We start from the raw sequence: 25,327 nt of genomic DNA on the forward strand, positions 1-25,327 counted from the left end.
AGGATGTATCCCCCAAATGGCATTACCATCAAATTACCCATCTTCAGCTGCTACACTTCTCCACAATGACCTCCATCTGTTCAGGTTCTGCCAATCTTTATCCCTCACCAAATTAGTCCTGCAAAACCATATCAATCAAGCCCAAAGCTCCTCGCTATACCTTGTCTATATTTGTAATATTCTCCTGCTATGCAATCCCTAGTTCCTGGAACCTACAACACACACTGAAACTCTTGCCCTCCAGGAACTAGAGCAACATGTACAACGCTGCCTCAAAAAAGGTCTATACACTGCTCACTTCCTACTCCTGCCTTGGGGCAGCACTGTTCACCACCTCTACAACAACCTCCAGACATCCTCCACGTCCCCTCAAAGCTGACAAATCCTTTCTCACAGACCCACTTCATTTACCCAACCTACCATAACTCACTTCCACCACCACCACCAACACCACACTGAATCCAGAACTCAAACAGACCTGAAACCCAGTCATGAACCTTTCCTCCAAACACCTTAGCACCACAGAAATATCAGCCCTTTCTGTGTTCTCTTACTCATTATTTACCACATATTGACACACCACGTTGATTTAAGGATAAATTTTTGCTAATTGGGTCTCATAAAATTATGTCAAAAGTTTGTATGTCACATTCATGTAAGGGTGGCCACAGCTATCTCCCTTTTAACTTTACCTTAAGATATAAGTAGGCTGAATTGTCATGGGGCACTCACTGTTTGTTTCATAGCCTGAGGGAGCTTAATGTTGCTGTACAATATGAGGTTAGCAGATAATTTGTACAGCAATGGACGTCACACATGATGCTGCCAATAGCTGCCCAACCCCTCCCTTACAAATGCCATCCTGGAGCAGTGACCTCCCTCTTTCCAGGCAGTGTTAAGTGAGATACAGTTAATGTTCATCATTAAATGTGCGTTCACGAGCACAGTGTGCTGCGCGCGATAAATGTTAGGCCCATATGCTGCTTTTTTCCCTTTCTCTAAATTTGTAATCATATAAACTGTGTATGATAGCATTGTGATGTGTTAGTTCTACCCACATTGGTATTTAAACTGTGTAGTGTAGTGAGTTCAATATTCTGTGTTTCTGGTATGTTTATACTGCTTTGGGCAGTTAGGTAGATATTTTTTTTCTCTCATCATTTTCTTTTATCTGTGTTCTGACTACATTTGGTAATGTTGTGTTGTCGTTGAGTGCATTTCATTTTGTCTACGTTATTTTGCTTTTATGAGCTATATTACTTCCTATTTGTAATTATTTTTTCTGTACATGTTTCTTATGTTCTCTTGTTTGATTACGTGTTTGTACTTTGGCTGCACTGTAGGTTAAGGTATAGATAGATAGAAAGATAAGATTTATATGCAGTGATTACATGCCCTGCAGACCACGTGCTGCTTCCACAAACTGCCTCCATTCCTTCCTGTTTTGTGCCCGGTTCCTCCAGGTGTCTTCAATTCCCAGGGCTGCTAGGTCCTTCGTCAGGTCGTCCATTCAGCGCTGACTTGGTCGTCCAATGGGGCGTTTGGTGTTTGTTTTCCCCATTAGTGCCCTCTTCACCTGTCTTCCATCTGGCATACAGGCTACATGGTCCACCCATTGTATTCTTTTGCTCTTTATCTTCTGCAGGATATTTGGTTGTCGCATCAGAAGGTAGACTTACTCGTTTTTCCTCCTCCTCTATTCTCCGTTATCTAAAACTGGTCCCCATATCTTCTTCATTACTCTTCTTTCAAATATTAATAGCTTTTCCCTTTCTCGCTTAGTCGTGCTCCATGTTTCTGAACCGTACATTGCTGCTGGGCATATCACTGCATTGTAAATTTTCATCCTAATGTTCACTGAGATCGATTTAGAGCCGAGCGTCTCTCTGAGAGAATGCATGCATTTCCTTCCCACTGCTGTTCTTTCCTTGATTTCCATTTTTATGTCGTCCGTGGTAAACCGAGATCCCAAGTATTTGAACTGGTGTGCTCTCTTGAACCTCTTGCCATCTGTCTCAAGAAATTCTTCCTGCTCTTGTCTTCTTCCTAATTGCATGAACTCTGTTTTCTCTCGATTCACTTTTAGCCCTACGTTCTGTGCATAATTGTCCATTTTCTGGTACATTTCTTTCAACTCGTGCTTTGATTCACTTAGTAGTACTATGTCATCTGCATATGCGAGACAATTGAATTTACTGTCCATCTCTACTCCAGCACACTCCTGTGCCTACGCTCTTTTATTACTTTCTCTAAGATGACATTGAACGGAACACATGAGAGAGCATCCCCTTGTCTGAGGCCAGTCTCAATGTCGAATGTTTCTGATGTGGCTCCTCGGAAACATACTGCTGCCTTCGACCCTTCCATGCAAGCTTGCACCATTCTCACTAGCTTCTCAGGGATTCTGAAGTCACGCATTGCATTGTATAAGCTATTCCTGCGGTTGCTGTCATATGCAAGTTGAAAATCGACGAACAGGCTGTAGATATCTTTATCATATTCCCAGTGTTTTTCAAGCAATTGTCTTAGTGTGAAAATGTTATCTACTGTCAACTGGTCTGGTCGAAAGCCAACTTGGTACCCCTGTATGTTGTTCTCTATGAATGGTTGCAATTTTCTGAGGATAATGATGGACAGCACCTTATACGTTACATTCAACAAGCTGATTCCTCTGTAGTTACCGCATTCCATTTTGCTTCCCTTATTGTATATTGGGCATATTATAGCCAATTTTCATTCTTCTGGCAGTGTCTCCTTCTCCCATATCAAATGGATCAGTTTATATATCTCTAAGTGTAAGCTCTCACCTCCCTCCTTGATTAATTCTGATGTTATTCTGCCCTCTCCTGGGGCTTTGTTATTTCTGAGTCCTTCGACTGCAATCTTCATTTCTTCTTCACTAACTTCCCATTGTTCTCCATCTTTCCTTTCCTCCGTAGTGTTTGCAGGTAATATCTCATCTTGGTCTGGGCAATTCAACAGTTCTGAGAAGTATTCTTTCCATCTTTGTACAATTCTTTCCTTGTCATTTATCAAGTTGCCGTTCCTATCTCTAATGAAAAAAGTGGGGCTCTGAAATCCATGTTTCCAATTTTTTATGTATTGGAAGAATTGCCTTGAGTTCTTTTTTCGGCTCTCTGCCTCAACTTGTTCTAGCAAAATGGTTACACATATTCCCTTCTCTGCTCTTAGGATTCGCTTTGTCTCCCTTCTGATGTTGACAAAATGTTCCCTTTTCTGCGCATTATCCCTGTCAGCTAGCCACTTCTCCCTCATCTTCCTTATCTTTTCTGTAGCCTTCTTCATTATGTTCTTTCTTCCCAATATATCCTCCGCTACACTTAGTACCATGGAATTTATTTCTTTCCACCTTTCCCCCATGTTCTCTCTTGGTTCCAGGGTCTCTAGGACCTCAATATGGTTTTTGATTTCTATAGAATATTGTTCTTTAACAGCACTTTCTCGTAGTTTCTCAACATTCAAACCAGGTTTTAGTGTCCCCTTCTTCTTATCCATGTAGGTGAACATGAGTTTAAGCCTGCACACAATGAGGCAGTGGTCTGATGCACAGTTGGCTCCTCTATATGACCTCACGGCCACGACTCTCTGGCTATAGCACTGGTCCACCAAGATGTGATGTATTCTGGTTGGTGGCTCTTCCATCCGGTGAACATCATGTTCCCCTATGTATTCTCTTGTGTTCAAAGTAAGTCGAACTTACTCTCAGGTTCTTTGAGGTAGGTTAAGGTATAACAATGTATATTTCTTCCCTTTATCTTTCTTCTGATGGACCACCCCCCCGCCCCATTAGCGCTTATTTTTGTAAATTCCATTAGAATTTAGAAACAATTTTCGTGCCGAAATTTAAGCAATTATCGAGCAGTGATGATATCGATTATGATGACAGCACTATGGTCACTTCTTTTTTTTCCCGCCATAATGAGCAAGGGAGTCACATGGAGGTGTTTAACTGTGTGCTTGGTGTGAAGAAGTTAAGGAATCAAGCTAAGAGGACAAGTAAATTTTGTGACCATAACGGTGTTTGATGCTGTGCAATCATTTGTGTACCTCATTACATGTAATCCACAGTTCGCCAAGTCAAAAACCACAAGAGCAATTGCGAGAACATGATTAGGTGCATGCAAGCATTTCATCCGCGCTGGTAAATGAAACTTGGATTACCTATATTGCCACGAATGCCGCATCTGGATTGCAGTGTGGGGTGATGTATTGTGGTGTAGTGTTCGTGTATGTATCAGTGTATCAACATATTTGTTACTTTGTGAAGCATGTAACAGTGCAGCACTGTGTAGTGCAAGTGTTAAAAAAATACATCAATGGATTATACTAGGCTGAAACTTAAATTTTGGTAATTGGCACTCCTTTATTCCTCTTGTTGGTTATCATTTATTACAGCAATACTCAGGCGGCTGCTCCTAGACTGCAAGGGAAGAACAAATGACAATCGGATTTACAAGGTGAGTGGGTAGGAATAAGCCAACGCAGACTGTACTATAACCCCCCCCCTCTCCCCTTCGGCTTTTGCTTACAGGCCTCACCCTTTGCTCCACTTCCAAATTGAGTCATGCAGGACTTGTTACAGATTATGCTTGAATGGTGAACAAAAAATGGTTCAAATGGCTCTGAGAACTATGGGACTTAACTGCTGAGGTCATCAGTCCCCTAGAAATTAGAACTACTTAAACCTAACTAACATCACACACATCCATGCCCGAGGCAGGATTCGAACCTGTGACCGTAGCGGTCGCGTGGTTCCAGACTATAGCGCCTAGAACCGCTCAGCCACACTGGCCGGCAAATGGTGAACAAAAGTGGACAAGATGTAGAGAATAAGGAGGAACTCAAGAAAATGTGGAAGGAGTATTTTGAAGAAGTCCTGAGCCCAAATGGAGATGTGAATGAGGAGGAACAAGCTGAGGAGAAAAAAGAAGAGGAACAGCAAATAGAAAAAGACCTTACATGGGGGGAAGTGGAAGAGGCATTGGGCAAGATGAAGGGAGGGAAATCACCAGTTCTGGATGTAGTGATGGTGAGAGCAGCAGGAGAGGTGGGAACACAATGGTTATATCGAGTAATGAAAATTGTGTGGAGACAGAAGATGATCCCAGAAGACTGGAAGAAGGGAATAATTGTCCCGATCTTTATGAAGGGAAATAGAAAAGAGTGCAAGAACTATTGGGGGATAACACAGATGAGTCAGTGTGCAACGAGTTTTGAGAAAATTTTGGAAGCACGAATTCGGGCAAAATTAGAAGGAAGAATGTGAGAAGAGCAACATGACTTCAGAACAGGAAGGTCCACGGTGGATCTAATTTTTGGTGTACAACAACTGCAGGAATAGTGATGTAGTGATGGATTCTATAATGAGTACAGTAGCACAAGTAACGTGAAAGGAAGATGAAAGCTATGGGGTTTGCAGATGATCTAATGATTTGGAGGAATAAGGAGGAGGAAGTACAAGAGCAGTTGGATGTACGGGAATGAACAGTACAAGAATATGAGATGAAATTTAGTATAAGTAAGAGTGAGATGATTATCACAACAAGAAAGAAGGAGAGAGGAACAACTGGAATAACAATTGGTGCGGAACGATTGAGGAGAGTGGAGAGTTTCAGGTACCTAGGAAGCCTGATACAGGAAGATGGAAAAGACGACAGAAATAAATGAGTGGGGGAGAAAATCAAAAGCATTTTGGAAGTGTGTCAGAAGCCTGATATGGAGCAAGGATGTACCCCAAATCAGTAAAAAGGTTATATACAGGTCATACTATGTCCCAATAATAACATATGTATCAGAAACCAGGGTTATGAAAGGAAGAGAGAAAAGCAAAGTACTATCTAGTAAAATGAAATTCTTGAGAAACAGTATTGGATTGACAAAGACTGACAGGTTAAGAAATGAGAGGATCAAAGAGTTAATGAAGGTGGAACCATTACAGGAGGAGATAGAGAAACCAAAGGCTGCAATGGTATGGACACATTAAGAGAATGGAGGAGAAAAGGATACCCTGGAGTATACATGAGATGAAACTGAAAGGAAAGAGACCAAGAGGAAGCCTGAGAGACAGATGGCTGAAAGGAGTAGAGGAATGTGTCCAGAAGAAAGGAGAAGACTGGACCAAGGCGAAGACGGAGAGTTGGTAGCACGGCAGACGACGATGGAGAGGCCTATGTTCCATACAGACCTGGCCAGAGGCTGGAAACTGTTCAAGAAGAAGAAGAAGAAGATGATGATGATGATGATGATGATGATGATGAGGACCTGTTAAAGACCTGCTCTCCTTCTCCCGATCCCTACAGTGGAAAAACTTTTTTTGCCACGAACCGTAGCAATCAGACTCAACCAAAGACCAATGTTGAACCCTGCCTGACTCAGTTCACTCCTCCATCCAGCCATAATCCACCCCCAATGCCCCCAAATCACCCCCTGTTAATTTTCCAGGATTTCTTAACCTCAAACCTTGCCTTACCATCATTCTTCAAATCCATCAACATGCAAGCTAATCTTACATCCACAGAAAGAACAGCAGTCCACTGCCTAAACACTGATCCTGACCTTATAATCCTACCTGCGGACAAAGGATCTACTACTGTTGTTTTGAACCGCAAGAATTACCTGCCAGAAGGACCTCACCAGCTGTCAGATACATTCACCTGCAAACCTTGCCACAATGACCCCATTCCAGAAATCCAGCAGGATCTCTAGTCTCTTCTCAAATCCTTAGGCCCATCCCGGAACCCCTGGCTGCAATCCAAATCTCTAGTCACTCTTACCAATCCCTGCTTTCCTGCCTTCTACAAGCTTCCTGAACTCCATAAACCCGACCATCCAGGAAGTCCCATTCTGGCCGGTTACTGACAGCTTGTTACTTGTCATGCCCACATAGAAAGCAGCAAAATGGTTGCTGCTTAGCTTGTAAAACACATGACTGGTTTCACAGGTAGCCCTGTGTCTCATGCGACAGATGATGCTTGTGACCAGACCGGAGTCAGTGGTGGTGGGAGGATGTATGGGACAGATCTTGCATCTATGTCTATTACAGGGATATGAGCCATGAGATAAGGGCTGGGAGCAGTGGTTGTGTAGAGATGGACAAGCATATTGTGTAAGTTTGCTGGACAACAGAATACAATGGTGTGATGGGTGGGAAGGATAGCGGGCAGGACATTTCTCGTTTCCGTGGTAGTCGTTGTTCTCGTAGACTGATACCTTCAGCTTTCATCCTATTATGCGGAACCTACCCTCCCATATGCATAATGCCTATGGCCTTACCACAGTTGAACGCTACCTTTACCAATGCCCGATAGATTTCAAACCAACAACCACCTTCCTACTCACCACAGCCAACTAGATCCTCTCCCACAATTACTTCTCTTTTGAAGGCATTACCTACAAACAATAAAACAATAAGGGGTATGACTATGGGCACCTGCATGGCACCATCCTATGCCAATGTATTCATGGGCCATCTAGAGGGATCCTTCCTAAACAGCCAGAATCCTAAACCACCCACCTGGTTCAGAGTCACTGATGACATCATTGCGATCTGTATCGATGGTGAGGATACCCTATCCACATTCCTCCGGAATCTCAACACCTTCTCCCCCATTTGCTTCACCTGACCCAACTCAACCCAACAAGCCACCATCCTAGATATTGACCCCCACCTCAAAGATGGCTACATGAGTACCTCTGTCCATATCAAACCTGCCACCCGTTCCACAACCAGAAGTCCCTTCTATACAACCTCGCCACCCATGGCCCTCGCATCTGCAGTAACGAGCAGTCCCTCTCGAAATATACCGAATGTCACACTGAGGCCTTTACAGCCCATAATTATTCTCCCAACCTTGTACAAAAACGAATCTCCCATGCTGTATCATTCCAGTCAGCCACCACTTCCCAAAGCCTCACAATCTGATCACAAAGGAGCATTTCCCTAGTAACTCAGTACCGCCCAGGACTGGAGCAACTGAATTACATTCTCCTCCAGAGATTCGACTACCTCTCATCCTGCTGTCCACTGAACTTACACAATATGCTCGTCCACCCCTACACAACCCCTGCTCCCGACCCCTTACCTCATGGCTCACATTCCTGTAATAGACCCAGTGCAAGACCTGTCCAATACATCCTCCCACCACCATCTACTCCAGTCCAGTCACAAGCATCATCTATCACATCAGAAGCAGAGCTACCTGGTGCAGCTGGGAGATTAGATGGAGGGTTGGGGAGAAGGGAGTTGTGTGTGTGTGTTTTTTTTTGTCTGTCTGCCATCTGTTTTTGACAGAGGCCTTGTTGGCCGAAAGCTTATTTTGTGATAGTCTGTTTCTTGTGCCTACCTGTGACTCAGTATCTTTGTTATGTGGTGAGTAGCAACTACACTTTTTACAACCATACTCTGTGTGTTACCAACCACTAACTTCGAAAAACTGTTGCCTGCAGGACTTTTCTCCCCTGTCATATTATTTAGGCATTTAAAAAGCTTTAATGCAGTGAAAGTCTTTGATATAAGGTTTTTCAAGTGTGGTTAAGTGCGGCAACTGTGTGAACTTGAAGAGCAGTGCCTGAAGAGAACTACAGTCAGATAAATTGTTAATGAGGAGAAATGTACTTAAAGCAAACATTTTTTGCAATAATAAGTTAATTGAAACTGGCATCACATCATAGCCAAGCTGGAGGGAATACTGCAGACTGGAAGGCATCCCCAAATGCTGTGCAACTGACAGTGCTCTTTATGGTGCATGTTATAATATTTACTGCAATAGTGAAAGAGTTCACACAATATAATTCCCTGTGAAATGTAATTTTTCTGAACATAATGTCTGAGAGATAACTTACAATGTATCAGGAGAAACATTCAAGCAGGAAAGGTAGAAATACTGGCAGTTTCCAATGCTAACTGTAGCTGTGAAGCTGCCTCAGAATTTTATGCTTCAAGGCAGTGGCACAAGTTCCCTCCATGTTGGAAAAAATTAATATGAGGTGCTGTTCATGCAGAAAGCTTAGAGTATGATTATGTCCAACTGGATAAGATGCCTGAGAGTAGAGGAGAACCTCACCTAGCTCGCCTGGTTTCAAGGACTTATATCAGATGGCTGCTCAACATTCAGTTAAATGTTTACTCCACGAGCTCATCAATGCAACACACTAGGACCTACTCTTAGCTGGAGAGATCTGTACTAGTTTTAGGACAGAAATGAGTATAGTCTATTTGCATAAGTAGGAAAGTTCTGGTAGAATGTAAATACTTTACAAGTAAAGGAGACCACTCACCACTCATGCCTAGCTCTCTGAGCTGCAAGCCTCCACAATCCCTCTTCCTACCTAATGCCTCCCTCCCCCCCCCTCCTCCTCCAACACTATCTGAAGCAACCCTCACCTCAACCTAGTCCACATGCCAAACTGCAGTATTGGCATTGTGTGCCCACCCGGTGCCATATAGAGGCATAGCCGTGTGTGTGTGTGTGTGTGTGTGTGTGTGTGTGTGTGTACACCTAAAGTATTTATTATCCTCCTTAGAACAAATTTTCTTAAAAAGCTACAGAAGAAACTATTCAGAAATTACATGTAAATGTTGAAAACAACACTGTACTGAAAGTTATCTGGCGCTGGAGCTGCGTTGTAAGCCACTAGCAAGCTAAATTGTAACTCCTGAATGCGGAAGGCGTAATTGTATGGTTCTTGATTGTTGTAACTAAAATCCAACATCTCCCTTCCTTACTCTCATTATCACTCTGAAATATGGGCTCCTGTACATCTTCAGATGCTATTTCATGAAAGTAAATCAACATTTCCCATGCTACATCCACAGGGGATGTCAGTAGAGCTCCTGCATTCAACAGAGCAAGAACTGGCATTGATATGCCACTGGCAGACGTACTTACATGCTGTGATAGTTGATCTGGAGTGATTATTTCAATTCAAGAACTGTTGTTGTAACCTCAGTCTTTTCACTAACTACTGTTGGTAGTGTTTATTGTGTGACACAAATGATTCCAAGATTTACCTTTGCCAATTGATATTTAAGCCTTTGAAATTATTCCTACCTTGTACCTGACAACATAGTCCTTGTACTGCCATGAGACAAAACTGCCTTCAAAACTAAAGACAGGATGATTTTGGCACAAATATTTTATTTTTAGACTTTGGCAGATCACACCGTTAAAGCTATACTCCTTGTACTGGGGTTACTAAACTCTTTCATTTATTTATTGATGTTTGTTGTAAACACCACACAACCCCTCCGTGTTTTGTAAGGGGTTCATCTGATGATTAAAACAATTTTTGCCAAGTTGCATCATGGTTTGCAACCACATTAAACTTAAGTTTTCCCTATGTATACCTGGGTTAAATTAGTTTAGAGATTGGAGGAAGGTGTGTACAATAGGGCCATGCCTAGTAAAACACTGTCATGTTCAAACTAAACTCTAGTTGATGAAAACTTTCCTTGATGTAAGTACATATTGAGAACATTTACCATCATGGTAAGAGACAATGGACATCTCTTATTAATTAAAAAATGCAAAATGTGGATACTCAACAACGTATTATTACAGTATTAATTAATAAAATGATATAGGATAGTACAAATAAATTAAATTGTTTTGAAGTAATATCATAAAATTATCTTTTTGTGATATGCTGGCCTCTACAAGGTAAATATTAATCAATATATACCAACCACCAAAAAGTTCTGAGACTGATTTTATTCCTCACATATAATGGATGTTTAGTGTGGTAACTATGTTGACAACTTGAACTAACGACTGTAAGCAACATATGTGCATTTGGCCAGTCAGTTGTGAGCAGGCACTGTTAAGCAGTGGACAAGCAGCCATAGTTTGTCAAAACTGTTGAGTGTCAAATTGCAATGGAAGAACATCCCTAAATCAAGTGTTCAAGACATTCTCCAGAATGACCTGAAGAAGAGAAAAGCATGTACAAAGTTTGTCCTGTGCAGACTGCTTCCAGAACAAAAACAATGAAGCATGAACTCTGCCTGTGAGTTGACTGAAATGCAAAACATGGACAATTCTTTTATGGAAAAAATAGTCACTGGTGATGAGACTTGGTGTTATCAATACAAATATAAAATGACGAAGTGCAGAGATTCGCATGAAGTGTCTATGATTAGATTGACATTCAAGTCAAAATCACGAGTGAGTTGAACTGCAACCCAAAGGAGTTTCTGACAGTTTCACATGGCTGTATGAATATTACATGCATTTTACTCAAGTGGGGGGGAGACTATGTATGACACCTGAAACATGAAAACCACCAACTTAACTTTTCTCTATTTTTTATTAATCCAGTCTCAAAACTTTTTGGACTGACAGGGTATAAATATGCCAATATTGCCTAACAGGCACTATATGTTATGGCACAGAAAATCTCTGTGGGAACAGATACTCAATTGTATAAGCACATTACAGTCTCTTAAAAAGTTCATGATGATTCTGCAAGTTGTTGCATTTTCTGAAATGATGATAGTGATGACATTAATGGGTAACTGTTTCAATTTGTTTAATCTCTCAAACAAAGCTACTTGCTGATTGCAATGCTACTCACACAAATAGAATATAGGATTTGATCTTCTAATGATGTGTGTTTTTTTTTAAATTTGGGGAGTCTTTCATTCCTATTATATAGAGGTAACTGGGATATTTCTGTTATGGAAGCTTATATTTATAATGTGATGTTGGGTGCCTTCTACTGCAGTAATGGACGTTGTCAGCAGATATACCACAGCATTCTGTTCACCCTGCTGAGAATCCAACTAGGCAGCTCCCTTTTGTGCCTGCGGGGTTCACTACATGGGTCCGTTGTCTCCGTTTCGCTCTATCACGGGTTGCATCTGGGTGGATGTTCACCTATTTAAGATCTTTATGAATCGTTATCAGCCAAACATTGCTTAGGTCATCCCTTGGGTCTAATGTCGATGACTTCAAGTATGTAACCCGCCTTGGCAATAGAGTCATTATTGGCCCGTAAAACATGCCCAAACCATCGAAGACAACTCTCACACGTTTTGTATTGGGTCGGTACACCAAACTGTTTCCTAATGCAGTCATTAGAAAAGTGATCTAACTTTGTGAGGCCTGCTGTCCACCTTAGCATCTTTGTTTCCATTATACTTAGGCAGCATTCTGTCTCAACTGTAGTTGGCCAGCACTCACAACCATACAAGGCGACTGGTCGGATGACAGTGTGATAGATTTTTGATTTTAAATTATCTTTCATCCTGTGGTCACAAGTGACTCTGGTTGTTGTTTGCCACTTCATCCAGGCTGCCTGAGTTCTGGTGTTGACCTCTTCGGTGAGTCGGTTGCCAATGGTGATCGTGGAACCAAGATACTTAAACTTGCTCACATGAGTCAGATCTTCACCATTAATCATGATGGTTCCCATTTCACGTCTGTCTGATGTCATGTACTCGGTTTTCTTCAAATTAAGGCACAAACCGTGTTGCGCCAACCAATCACTCCATTCTTGAGTTAAGCTCTGCAGATCAAGCTTGTATTCTGCTGCCAGCATCACATTGTCAGCATAAAGTAGGTTCCATGATAATGGCAGGTGCAGGTCAGCTGTCATGGTGTCCATTACGAGAATGAGCAGAAATTGTGATAATGCAGAACCTTGATGGACGCTGACTGTGACGGGGAAGTCCTCGGATAGCCCTGAGGCTGTACAGACAAAACTTCTTGGCTGTGCGAAAAAGTAACTGCACCTAGTTAATAAGCTGCTCTGGCACATCATGCTGTCAAAGTGCTAGCCAGATGAGACTATGTGGCACCCAATCAAAGGCCTTTTCGAGATCCAGGAATGCTAGATGCAGCAGCTTGGCTTTCTCATGATGTTTCTCGACTAAGAGTATTGCAGCATGAATCGCATCAGTTGTGCCGCAGTTCTTCGCAAATCCAGCTTGGTTTCTGGAAATCTGTGTGATCTCATGGATCCTTTGGTCCAGAACACACTCAAAGATTTTCATGGCGTGGCAGAGAAGTCGAATTGGATGGTAGTTGGTGTGCTCAGCGGGATTTCCCTTCTTCTTAAAGATACGAACAGTGATGCTCTGCTACTAATCAGTTGGTGTTTGTCCCTCATCAATAATGTTGTTGAAGAGTTCCGTTAACCATTCGGCTGCCTTCCAATGATGGGAACACCATAACTCTGCTGGAAGGTCGTCTGGGCCGGTGGCTTTCCCAGGCTTCATTTTCCTCAAAGCAGTCTTGACCTCTTCAACCGCAATTTCTCTTATGGGTCCTTCAACAGCATGGCCGGTGGGTATTGGTGGATGGGGAAACTCTTCTGTTGAGATCTTCTTGAAGCAGCTGTGCCATCATTCTCTTGCCTTCTTCCAGTCAACTAACGGATTACCGGCCTCATTACTGACTCCGTAGAACTGATGAACATCTTGTGAATTGCGATGTCTTGCTTTAGCGAGTCAATATAAATCCCGCTCTCCTTCACGTGTGTCAAGTTTTGCATAGAGATCAGCATAACATGAGGATTTGGTTGCTGCTATAGCCTGTTTTGCATATCTTTGGGCTGTTCTGTATGCATTCCATCAGCAAGAAACTCATGATACAATTGTTTCTTTGTGTGTACCATGTCTTTGATGGTGTCATTCCAAAGCCAAGTATCTATATCTATCCTCGGTTGTCCTGGTTTTGCTGTCCCAAGAATTGCATGTGCAGCTTCATGAGCAGACACTTTCAGTTTCTCCCAGCTTTTTTCAATTGTGGTAATTGGTGGCAAAGTAATTCGGGCTATGATGTCGGCTTCCTTATCCTTGAATTTCCACCATTTGATTCTCGCAGGTCCTGTGCGATCTATGTGCTTGTTTGTTGGCAACTTGATTTGTAGCTTACAGATGAATGGACAGTGTTGTGTCGTGACTGTTTCATACGGGATGACCTTTTCATCAAACACATCTTTGAGATCACGGCATCTCGTGAGGATGTAGTCGATCTGCGCGGTGTTAGTGGTGCTGTAATACGTGATTCGATGTTGGGGTGAAGGGTACACAGTAACCAAAATAATTTTGTAAGGGGTGGGGGGTGGGGGGTGGGGGGTACAACGTAACTCAAAATTTTCTAGTTTTAATTTTTATTTCCAGGGTAATATTGCCTTGATAAATAATGCCCTTTTTGTTGTTTCTCTCTCTGCTACTCTGTAATGCGGTAAACAAATTCATGAACAACTGTGTGGCTCCTTCTTTTAGTTTTCTCTCTGTCCTGTATTAATCAGACTTAGTAATGGTCCCACAGAAGCAAAAATTAAGGCCATCAAGTAGTTCTGGTTGTGACTGTGAGGAGGTTGCTCTGCAGGCTTTGGAATCAACTTTGGAAGGAAGGGAGAAAGAAGATTAGGATTTAATATCTCATTGACATTGAGGTCATTAGAGATGAGGTGCAAGCTCAGAATGTTTCATGGATGGGGAAAGAAATTGCTGTGCCCTTTCAAAGGAGCCACCCTGAGATCGGCCTGGAGTACTTAAGGGAAATAACAGAAAACCTAAATCTGGATAGTCAGAGACACACTTGAACCACTATAATCCTGAATGTGACTCCAATGTGCTAACACTGAGCCACCTCACTTGGTTGAATCAACTGTGATTGGGGCATCCTGACCACAGATCTACATTATTTGAGGGGTCATTGCAACAGCGGCCACCTCTGAACCACAATCTCCAGCATCTCACTAGAGACACTGGATGTTTGATTCTTCTGTCTTCTTCATCCCAGCTGCTGGAGACCCCCATGGGTTCTGTACCCTGTTTTTTTGCCAGTGGAGCCATCAGTGCTTCTGGTACCCTAACCTGAGCAGCTGCACCTGTTTTCTTACCTTGTCTTCCAGATCAAAGCGTTGATGCTCCACAAGTGCCACCCAGGACCTCATCTGGCATCAGCTCACTGCCACCACACTGTCCTCCCCCCATCAGCCAGATGTTTTTGGTTCCAAACACTGATTCAAGGAGGGAAGGATCTTGTAATCCCACAGGAGATAATGACTGATGATGCGACATCGATATGACTCACTACACCTACATTCAGTGGGGTTGCTGTGAGTGGTGAACAACACAGCCCGTTCAGGTCAGGTCAAGATGGGCAATCAGCCAGTTGATGTAAGGCCAATGCTCACTTCTGACTGCTAGAAAAAGTGTTTCTCTCCATGGCCAACTAACACCCTGATGATAACTCTGGACCTGCTTGGAATCTGATTACAATGCTGTCCGCCTATCACTATTAACTAATACTTCAGTGAACTGTGGAATCACTCAGCTAAGTGACTGATCACAGCCTCGCTTACAAGTGGCTTCTACCACTGAAATTCAAATTGTGCTACTGACAATTGCTTTAATTGGTAGTCCTGGAAAATGCACAAGATCAGTCATTGTTATTAACTATTTTGTATGTCAGTGTATTCCACAATTCCATAAATGACTTTGAGATGTAAATTGGGAATTGCAGACTATCCAGAAATTTGCCAGCCACAAATTTAATCTGATACACTGATTCTCTAGTGAGATGCTGGAGCACTTGCCCGCGAAAGGCAAAGGTTCCGAGTTCGAGTCTCGGTCGGGCACACAGTTTTAATCTGCCAGGAAGTTTCAAATTAAATGGTAGTTTTGTGGCTCACTTCCACTATCCTTGTAGACATAACAACCATATTAGCAACTATGTCTGAATTGACTGTATTGAACTGCTTTCAACGATTGATTCACTAACAAACAAACAAACATGTCAAACAACCTCTATGAGGCTTCTAGGTAGATCATATTTTTGGAGTCCAAGTATAAGCTTTGATTCCCAAAACTGCAGACAATATTTTAATGTGGGTTGAGGAGCACCTTCCTACCAAATGAAATGGAAAATTTCTAAAACTATCTAGTGAGAAGATACTTTATGATGTTCTGTGAATAGGAAGAACAAAACAATTTTTGAAAGTGCAATATGATTTCAGTATCTTCCTTGCAAATCACTGGAAATTTAAAGGCAATGGACACAAAAATTTAAAGGAAGCATGTGAGTGGTTCTTGGATGGTGTGCATGCATAAATATTGAAATCACATGATATTTTTGCACAAAATCTTGTCATCATTACCAGATGGTCTGATGCATTTGAATTTTGTACATCAAAGGGCTTGTCTATGATCACCTCCATTCATTATGTGATCAGACAAGTTACACATATGAGCCAGTGCTTGGTCACATTACAAAGGTGTTGGGGTAAAATTTCCACTTCCTCTACCATTGGCACTAAAGCACAGCAAGCATGTTGCTGATCCACATGGTCTTCACTTGGCTGTGGGGCAAGAAAGGGGGCAAATCAACTTCATATAGCTCAGTGTAAATTGCTGAATGTACATAATACAACCTTCCCAAATTGCACAATCATTTGTTTGGTGAGTACAACCATGTGTCACTCTCAGCTGTGCATGCCTGAGCAGATGTTGTGAAGGTGCAGAATGCTTAGCTAGATGAGTTTCCTTTACTTGCCACTACATACCATAATGCATTGTAACATAACTTGACTGTTCTTGCTACTACTTTCTGGGTTGTCCTAAGTCCTGTTACCCTGTTGATGAGTATTGTGCAAGACCATCAAGCCAGAGAAGCTTTAGCAGACGAAACAGTCAAAGACTGTCCAGATGAACCACAAATAAGTGTCCTGTTGACAAGTTGACTACTCAGGGGCTAAGAAGTTACATCCACAAAAGAAAAATGTATGCTGGTCTAGAGGCACGGAGTTGGCAGTCTCATGACTGTATTATCATAGTACATGGTTCTGGGTGGTTCATCAGAGACAGAGGTAAGATCAGGAATGCCCCAGGAAAATATGAAAGAAACACTCCTGTTCCCATGAACATAAATGACCTGTTGCATTGGATTGGCAGAAATCTGATATTCTTAGCTGATGATGCTGCTGCGTGTGGAAAAATGTCACCATTGAGTGATTACAGGGGATTCAGGATGACTACTCGCAATGGTGGTCATGCAGAGACTGTCAGAATGAAAACATAGTTGAAAATTCCTGGCAGACTAAAACTGTGTGCAAGACCGAGACTCGAACTCGGGACCTTTGCATTTCGAAGGTAATTGCTCTACTGACTGAGCTACCTATGCACGACTCACAACCTGTCCCCCACAGCTTCAATTCTGCCAGTACCTCATCTCATACCTTTCAAACGTCATTCTGGGAACTACATAGTTCCTGTAGTCGAAGACGGCAGAGTTAGCAAAGTGAATGGATAGGCAGAAACAAAACCTAAAGAGTAACAAAAATCATTGTAAGTAAGAGCAAACAGCCCTGGTAACAATCTGAAATAGAACAGATATGATCACTCACTCTATTATCAACACGTGTGCATCAAAGGTTTCAGAGAATATCTAGAACTGCTAGACAATTGTTGGGCCACATTATTTACAGGCACTATTGCATTAGAGAATGGGTCCATGTGACAAGTCGACAGTGGTGACACTTTCCATGGGACAAAACTGTGGCTATGAGTCTGAAGCTTGAATAACTCTGCCCTATCCTCCTGTCAATACTTGGGCGATGTGGGCAATCTGTATCACTGTCAGATACTAAAGCCCTCCCCCTTTAATCGGTGCATAGGGCTACAGATGGCCTGGGCTGGGCCAACCTTGTCAAGGAATGGGCAAGAGTGGTGCTCAAATCCCCACCAAAAGTGCCCACAGTATCCCTCATCATGATGGCTGGGTCAACACTGTCTGTTAAATTGCCAACAACCTGACAGTTTCTAGGGTGCTGATTTGTCCTGCCTGTCCTGCCTGCAGGGGAGTGGGTGCTGGCTGTAGTTAAGATAGGAACAAGGGTTCAGACTTCAAGGGCACTCCAGTCTGAGAATGCTCAACCTATGACGATTGTTTGTTCTGGGGGTCTCTGGTGTTGGTGGGAGCCGGAAGGGGCTTACAGGGAGGAAGTGGTTCCACCTCTCTTGGTTCCCACCTCTGGTCACAACTGAACCCCTGATGCTGCCTGAAATGAAGGCAGAAGTTGTAGAGGTGGCAGGCAGGCTGTTGGGTAGGCTGGTCCTGGGCAAGGTTGCATGGGAAATGCTCAATCTACATCTGCTACCAGACCTTATTGTCAATAACAAAACCCAGGGTTCTGGACAAATGTGCAAACCCATACATGGGAGCCCATGCAGTAATAAGGCTGTGTGCATGGGCAGCAGGCCTGACGGGTCAGGCACAGCAAGTTGAAGAGGGTGTGGGATCCGTGCTCTTATAAAATTTTGGCCGGACTATGTCTAATTACAGGGGTTGACTGGTAGGTTGCACTGTCATCTATCATCACTATCTAGTGCACCTGCATTTTGAAGGTCTTGACCATCAGGTCACTTTCTAATTGCCCACTGGATTGAAAGAGATAGAGGTCACATACTCAATACTATTGCAATTACAAAGACCCTGAAATGTAGACCCTGTAACAGAGAGTCACTGTCAGAAACTGAATGGAAGGTGTCCCTTGTCCCTTCAATTGCAAATATGATGGTGATGGCATCAATGCTAGCTGCCGTGGTATTGGTAGCCATCTGTGCCACATATGGACAGTGTTGTGACTCGCCGATCATTCAAAACGCCGCCGCGCAATTACGCGCGTCCTCTATGTGCGGCACTGTCTGCCAGGCTAGCCATGCAGCAGCTGCGCCACCCAAGCGGCCAGCCGAGCAGCGGCCGCTAGACTGGGACTCAGTGTTCATTCGAATGCTAACGTGTACGCATGTCTTGCTTGTCAACTTACTCTGTGACTTATATGTGTTGTGGCGTTCTGAAATATATGTGTTAAACTTGACGTTATAATGATTGGCGACGAGGTAGTGGATTTTTCCTTTTCACCGTTGACCCACAGGTTTCCATGGCTACTGTCGAGCAACTACTGCAAAATCTCCTTGAACAGCACACGCTTCTAACAGCGGCGATTCGCGATTTCGTCGCGGCGACAAATGCGGGGCGTTTCTCGTCGTTGGCTATATCTCCTTTTCCTCCTTACGACGAGACGGCGGAAGACTGGTCTGATTATGAAAAATGTCTTCGACAGCACTTCTTGGCATTTCATGTCACGGAAGAACAACCATGTAAGTCTCTGTTCCTTTCCTGGATTTCACCTCAAATGTATTGGTTGTTGTCGCAATTGGCTCCTTTGAAGGATCCTGCGTCTTTGTCCTTTGCTAAAATGTGCTCACTTCTGTCTGGCTATTTTCAAAAGCAAACGCATGTGGTAGCCTCTCGTGTTGCCTTTTATTGTTGTCAAAAACAGCCACATCAATCCTATTGTGCTTGGGCTACTGAACTTCACGGCCTCAGTCGAAAGTGTCAATTTGTTACTGACTTTCACAAAGAATCCTATGCCGATTCCACGGTACGGGATGCTATTATCCGGTCGGCACCCGACAAAGAAGTTCGGCAACGGGCCCTTCAGTTGGCAAATCCGACTCTAGATGAAGTTCTCTCCATTGCGCAGTCTTTTGAAATTTCTTGCGCCGCTGGGGCGCAAATAGAGGCGTGGGGTGATGTCGGGGAAATACAACCTCTGTGCGCTGTTGACGACGCGTGTGGCGTGTCCCCGCCGGCCGACGTGACCGTAGTGCGCTCCCACGCACAGCCTTGGCCTAACCATAAACAACCCGCTATGAAACTGCAGCAAAACCCCTGACAACTTCCTTCATGTCCGCAGTGTTTTACGAAACATTCATGCGAGGATTGTCCGCAACCTGGGTTGTGTGTCACAATTGCAAAAAGAAAGGTCATGTGTCTTCCGTTTGCAAATCCGGCTGTATACATGATATTCATGAACACGATGCTGATTCTGTGTTGTCTGCCAATTGCACTTCTTCCCTTTCAGGGAAGTTATTCCTCACTGTCCAAATACTTGGTCGCGATGTTGGCATGCAGGTGGATACTGGTTCTGCTGCCACTATCGTCAATTCTCAGTTGGGTTCTCCAATCCTGTCACCTGTCACTAGGCAATTACAGACTTACAACAAACAGAAGATTTCTCTCTTGGGACAATTTGATGTGGAGGTATCTTACAAATCTGTCGTTCGTACTGTTCCCATATTTGTGGTCAACCATAGTAATGTGGAGAATCTTTTTGGTTTCGATGCCTTTCACGTTTTTGGATTCTCCATAGATGACTCTGTCAATATCGTCTCTGATGCTACTCTTTATGCTCAATTGGATTCCTTGTTGACAGCATTTTCGTCCCTTTTTTCTCCTGGGTTAGGCCATGCAAACGACTTTGGAGCTCATATCACTCTCAAACCCACTGCTCGGCCTAAGTTTTTTCGGGCGCGGCCCATTCCTGTGGCCCTTCGTGATCCTGTCAAACGGGAGCTGGATTGTCTCACTGTTTCAGAGGTCTTGCTTCCTGTCACTTCCAGTGAGTGGTCCTTTCCTGTCATTGTCGTTGCTAAGCCAAATGGTGACATTCATCTCTGTGGTGATTTCAAGGCCACTGTAAATGCTCAATGCCTTATCGACACTTACCCTATGCCTCGACCTGAAGAATTGTTCACTAAACTTGCTGGAGGCCAGTATTTTTCTAAACTTGACCTGTCAGAAGTTTATCACCAACTTCCTCTCGACGCTGCTTCCCGGCAGTTTCTGGTCATTAACACACCTTTCGGCCTCTATCAACACCAACAATTGCCATTCGGGGTTGCCAGTGCCCCTGCTCTCTTTCAGCGATTCTTGGAACAATTATTGCTCACTGTCCCTGGGTGTATAAATTGCAAGGATGACATTGTTGTCCCTGGCTCCACCACTGAAGAACGTCTTCAGAATCTCTGCACACTTTTTTATGTCTTACAGACTGCCAGTCTTAAGTGTAATCTTCAGAAATCAAAATTTTTTCAGGCATCTATCACGTACTTGGGGTTTCAACTCTCTCGGGATGGTATTCATCCGCTTCAGCAAACTGTCGCTGTGATCGATGCCCTTCCTCGCCCTACATCTGTTAAGGAACTGCAGGCCTTCTTGGGGAAAATAGCATACTATCAAAGGTTTTTACCGTCTGCGACTTCAGTGGCTCAGCCATTGCATCGCCTGTTGCATAAAAACGTGCCTTTTCACTGGTCCGCGTCATGCGATGTGGCTTTCCAGAAATTGAAGACTATGCTGAAACAGGCCCCGTGCCTGGCTACTTATTGACCTGACCAACATCTTGTTCTTGCCATGGACGCCTCTCAATACGGGGTCGGTGCCGTCCTTGCGCACCGTTTTTATGATGGTTCTGAACAACCCATTGCTTATGCCTCCAAAATGCTCACGGATGCCCAACAAAAGTATTCTCAAATTGAATAAGAAGCTTTGGCCATTATTAATGTTCTTCATAAGTTTGGTGTTTTTCTCTATGGATCCAAATTTCATCGTGTTACAGATCACAAACCACTTGTTTCCTTGTTTTATCCATCAACGTCACTTCCCGACAAGGCTACACACCGCCTCCAGCGTTGGGCTCTTTACTTGTCTCGTTTCAATTATGAGATTCATTTCTGGCTGACGGCTCAACATGCAAATGCTGATGCTCTGTCTCACCTTCCCATGGGTCTTGATCTGGCATTCGATAGGGACGAACTTTTGTGTTTCCACCTGGATGTTGCCGAGCAGCGGGTTGTGGGTGGGTTCCCCATCACCGGGGACCGGCTGGTGGCTGCTATGGGTTCTGACCCTACCCTCTCCCAGGTTTTACACTGTATTCAGAAGGGTTGGCCGGATCGTCTGTCCACTAAGACTTCTGATCCGTTGCGGAACTACTACGCTTTGCGTTACCGCCTCACGGCTAGGTATGGTGTTATCCTCCTTTCCACCGAAAATGCTTCGCCGCATGTTGTGGTACCTGCGTCTTTGCGTGCTTCGGTCTTGTGCCTCCTTCACCAAGGGCACTGGGGTGTCTCTCGCACACAATCTCTGGCGCGCCGTCATGTGTACTGGCCCAACATTGACTCTGAAATCGCACACATGGTCGCTGCCTGCGGCCCTAGTGCGTCACAGGCCGCCACCCCGAAGTCATCTTTGTCACCATAGCCTTTGTCTGATAAGCCCTGGGAGCGTATTCATGCTGACTTCGTGGGACCTTCTTTAGGTACTTATTGGCTTCTCGTTAGTGATGCCTACTCTAACTTTCCTTCCATTGTCTGTTGCACATCGCCTACCCCCGCGGCAACCACCAATGCTCTAGCTCGCATTTTTTCTATGGAAGGCCTTCCCTCTACGCTTGTTATTGATAATGGTCCGCAATTTGCCTCTTCCGATTTGGCGGATTTTTGTGCCCGTCACTGCGTCATGCATGTCACGGCCCCTCCGTTCCATCCACAGTCAAACGGTGAGGCTGAACGACTGGTCCGCACATTTAAGGCTCGGATGAGGAAACTCCTGACTTCTTCTGCTGCTGATGATGTGCTTCTCCAATTTCTGGCTTCTTACCGTTTCACCCCCATCGGCGACCACAGCCCGGCTGAGCTCTTACATGGCCGACATCCCGGCACGCTACTTCATCTTCTGCGGCCTTCCACCTTACGGCTGCGGGTGCCTTCGCTTGGCCGGTTCACCGCTGGTGACCTTGTATGGGTACGGGGATATGGCTGGCAGCCAAAATGGAGTCCTGGCTGCACCTTACGACACCGTGGCCGACTCCTGTATGAAATCCAGATGGACACGGGTGTTGCAGTGCGTCATTTGGACCAGCTTTGGCCTCGCGTGCCGGCAACGCCTGTTCCAGATGCTGCTACACCACCTTCGGCTCTACCTGACGCTCAGGATTCTGGAATCTCTCATTACTTACAATGCAGTCCTCTCACCATCGTATCGGTGCCAGCACAAGAACTGACGCCAACAGGAGACGTGCCCACGCAGGAACCAGATGACCATCATCTGCCAGAGCAACTCTACTTGCCTCCTCCTCCTATGGATGCGGACACATCACCCATGTCTCCTGTAATAACAACCGGACTTGCCGCAACGGGCAGATTGGTGCACGGGGCCCCAGCAGATTCGACCCCCACGTCTCCTGTCATCTCGATCCTTTATCACCGGGGACACTTCCGTCCGTACGGGAAGCCTCCTCCTCGAGACTTTACAGCCAGTCAACCAACACCTATGGACGTTAGCAATCTACAGGTCACCTCCATCAAGACCTGTGCAAAAACTTCAAAGGGGGTAAAAGTGTTGTGACTCGCCGATCTTTCAAAGTGCCGCCGCGCAGTTACGCGCGTCCTCTACATGCAGCGCTGTCTGCCAGCAATGCAGCAGCAGCAGCACCTAAGCAGCCAGCCAGCGGCTGTTAGACTCAGACTCAGTTATGATTTGACTGTTAAAGTGACACCCGTCTTACTCTGTTTACTTGATCTGTGACTTTCATGTATTGCGTTGTCCTTGAAATATATTTGTTCAACTTTAAGTTATAACAGCCAGACTACTGGATGATTGGATTCTTAGCAAATTGGATGATGTTGTTGGTTGGTTGTCATCAGTTGATAGTAAAATCAAGAGCAACTACTGCTAGTACTAAGAAAGTAAACAAAGTATCATGAGACATAGCTTGCACTGATACTGTTACCTCATGAGCTTTGGCAATTTTTAGCACTTCACTCAGTGTTGCATCAGTCTAAAATGTTTGCAATGATTTCTCTATCAGGAGCTAGACATATAACAACATCATGGATCAATGAGTCTGCATATGATAGATCACACTGTTTTAAAATGACAAAAACAGACCTCCCAATTGTTGTTTGCCTCATCAAAGCAAGTGAATGGTTCAGGAGGGAGGCAATGATGTTGCAGCTGCAGACTGTTGCTGGGTTTGCAGTAGCTGTAATAGCAATTCCTGCTGTTGCTGTTGGAATTCTCACTACTTTTCTTGGCGTTGCTGGAGTTGCTACTGTCGCAGTTGCAACTGCTGCTACCCCAACTTTAGAAACTCAAGACTAATGCTTCACAGTGAACAGATGCATGGTAAGAAAGTACTCATCATCACTTTTCCATCCTACTCTGCCTAGATAGAACACACTTTATGATGATGCAGACTGGCAGCGATGTTGAGACTGGTGAGACAGACACTTCCTGTGGTTGATGAGAACGGAGTTCATGAAGTGAACAGCTAGCCAGAAACGAAGTCCACACAGTTGTGAAAGTTGTCATAAGCATGAATAAAATGTCTAGGGAGCAATCCAAATCATAAAATGTAAACATAGGCAAGGTCAATCGCTTTACTATAAATGGCACATATTGAAGGCTTCAGAGAATAACGACAACTCCTGCACACATGCAGGGCAGTAATATTTACAAAAACTGTTGCTTCAATGGATGGGTCCACAGCTCACATGAAAGGGCACGGTGACATTATGGCCTCTGCATGAAAAACTGCAGCTGTGGTATGAAGACCAAATATCTCTGACCTTTCCTTCATATCGATACTTAAGCTGGACAAGGAATCAGAATTATTGTCAGATGGTGAAGTTTCAATTATGGCTTCTCATTATGTAATGGATCAGACACAATTGAGGGATACTGTATTCTCAAATGTAAAAGACATATGAGTTTTAGTGAGAAGCAAACAACAGCACTATAATATATACTAATCTTACAAAAATTGAATTTGTTAAATGTGATTTGCAGAGTATGCATGTAGATGTAGATGTAGTTCCTTTACGGTAAAAGCGAAATTACCGTATAGCATTATTGACCGGGAGACCCCGTCTGGAACTGTTTGGCCACCGGTGCAACACCACTATAACAACATGTGGAATGAAGAAGATGAGAGGAAATGATTAGGGCTACACAAATACCCGGTCCACATGTGAAGAAAATATCTAACCTGGCTGAGGATCAATCTCTGGGACCCAACGATCTAGAGACAGCAACGCTAACCATTAGACACCAGCTGTGGACTTCCTTTATGGTGTTTGAACTTCATGCTACACTTATTTCCACAGTGTAGCTTCAACAGCAAATTAGTGTTTTTTTGGGAAACTTCAGTAATTTTATAGCATTGTAGTTACCTTTTTACTAAGAGATCTTTTTCTCCTTGCTTAACAGCATAAAGTCCTGCAGGTGCAAATGCTTTACCAGTCCACAATGAAAAACCTTGATTGGAACTCGTGAACATTCAAGATGCAGCGCTTTTGCTCTGAAATACCTGAGAGAGAAAGAGAAAGAGAAAGAGAGAGAGAGAGAGAGAGAGAGAGAGAGAGAGAGAGAGTATTTAGTATTTATGTGCAATCTGCCATCTAATCAGGCCTTATTCTTGCTATGCACAGTCAAGACTGTCTTGG

General features: G+C 43.9%; 1 protein-coding gene across 2 annotated transcripts in view; it reads right to left on the bottom strand.

Moving 5' to 3' along the window:
• Positions 1-25,327, bottom strand: part of LOC124615630 (GPI ethanolamine phosphate transferase 1) — a 264,269-nt gene that overhangs the window by 76,516 nt on the left and 162,426 nt on the right. The gene's annotated exons all lie outside the window — the stretch shown is intronic.

The sequence above is a fragment of the Schistocerca americana genome, chromosome 5 (genome assembly GCF_021461395.2).
Source record: "Schistocerca americana isolate TAMUIC-IGC-003095 chromosome 5, iqSchAmer2.1, whole genome shotgun sequence".
Classification (NCBI taxonomy): domain Eukaryota; kingdom Metazoa; phylum Arthropoda; class Insecta; order Orthoptera; family Acrididae; genus Schistocerca; species Schistocerca americana.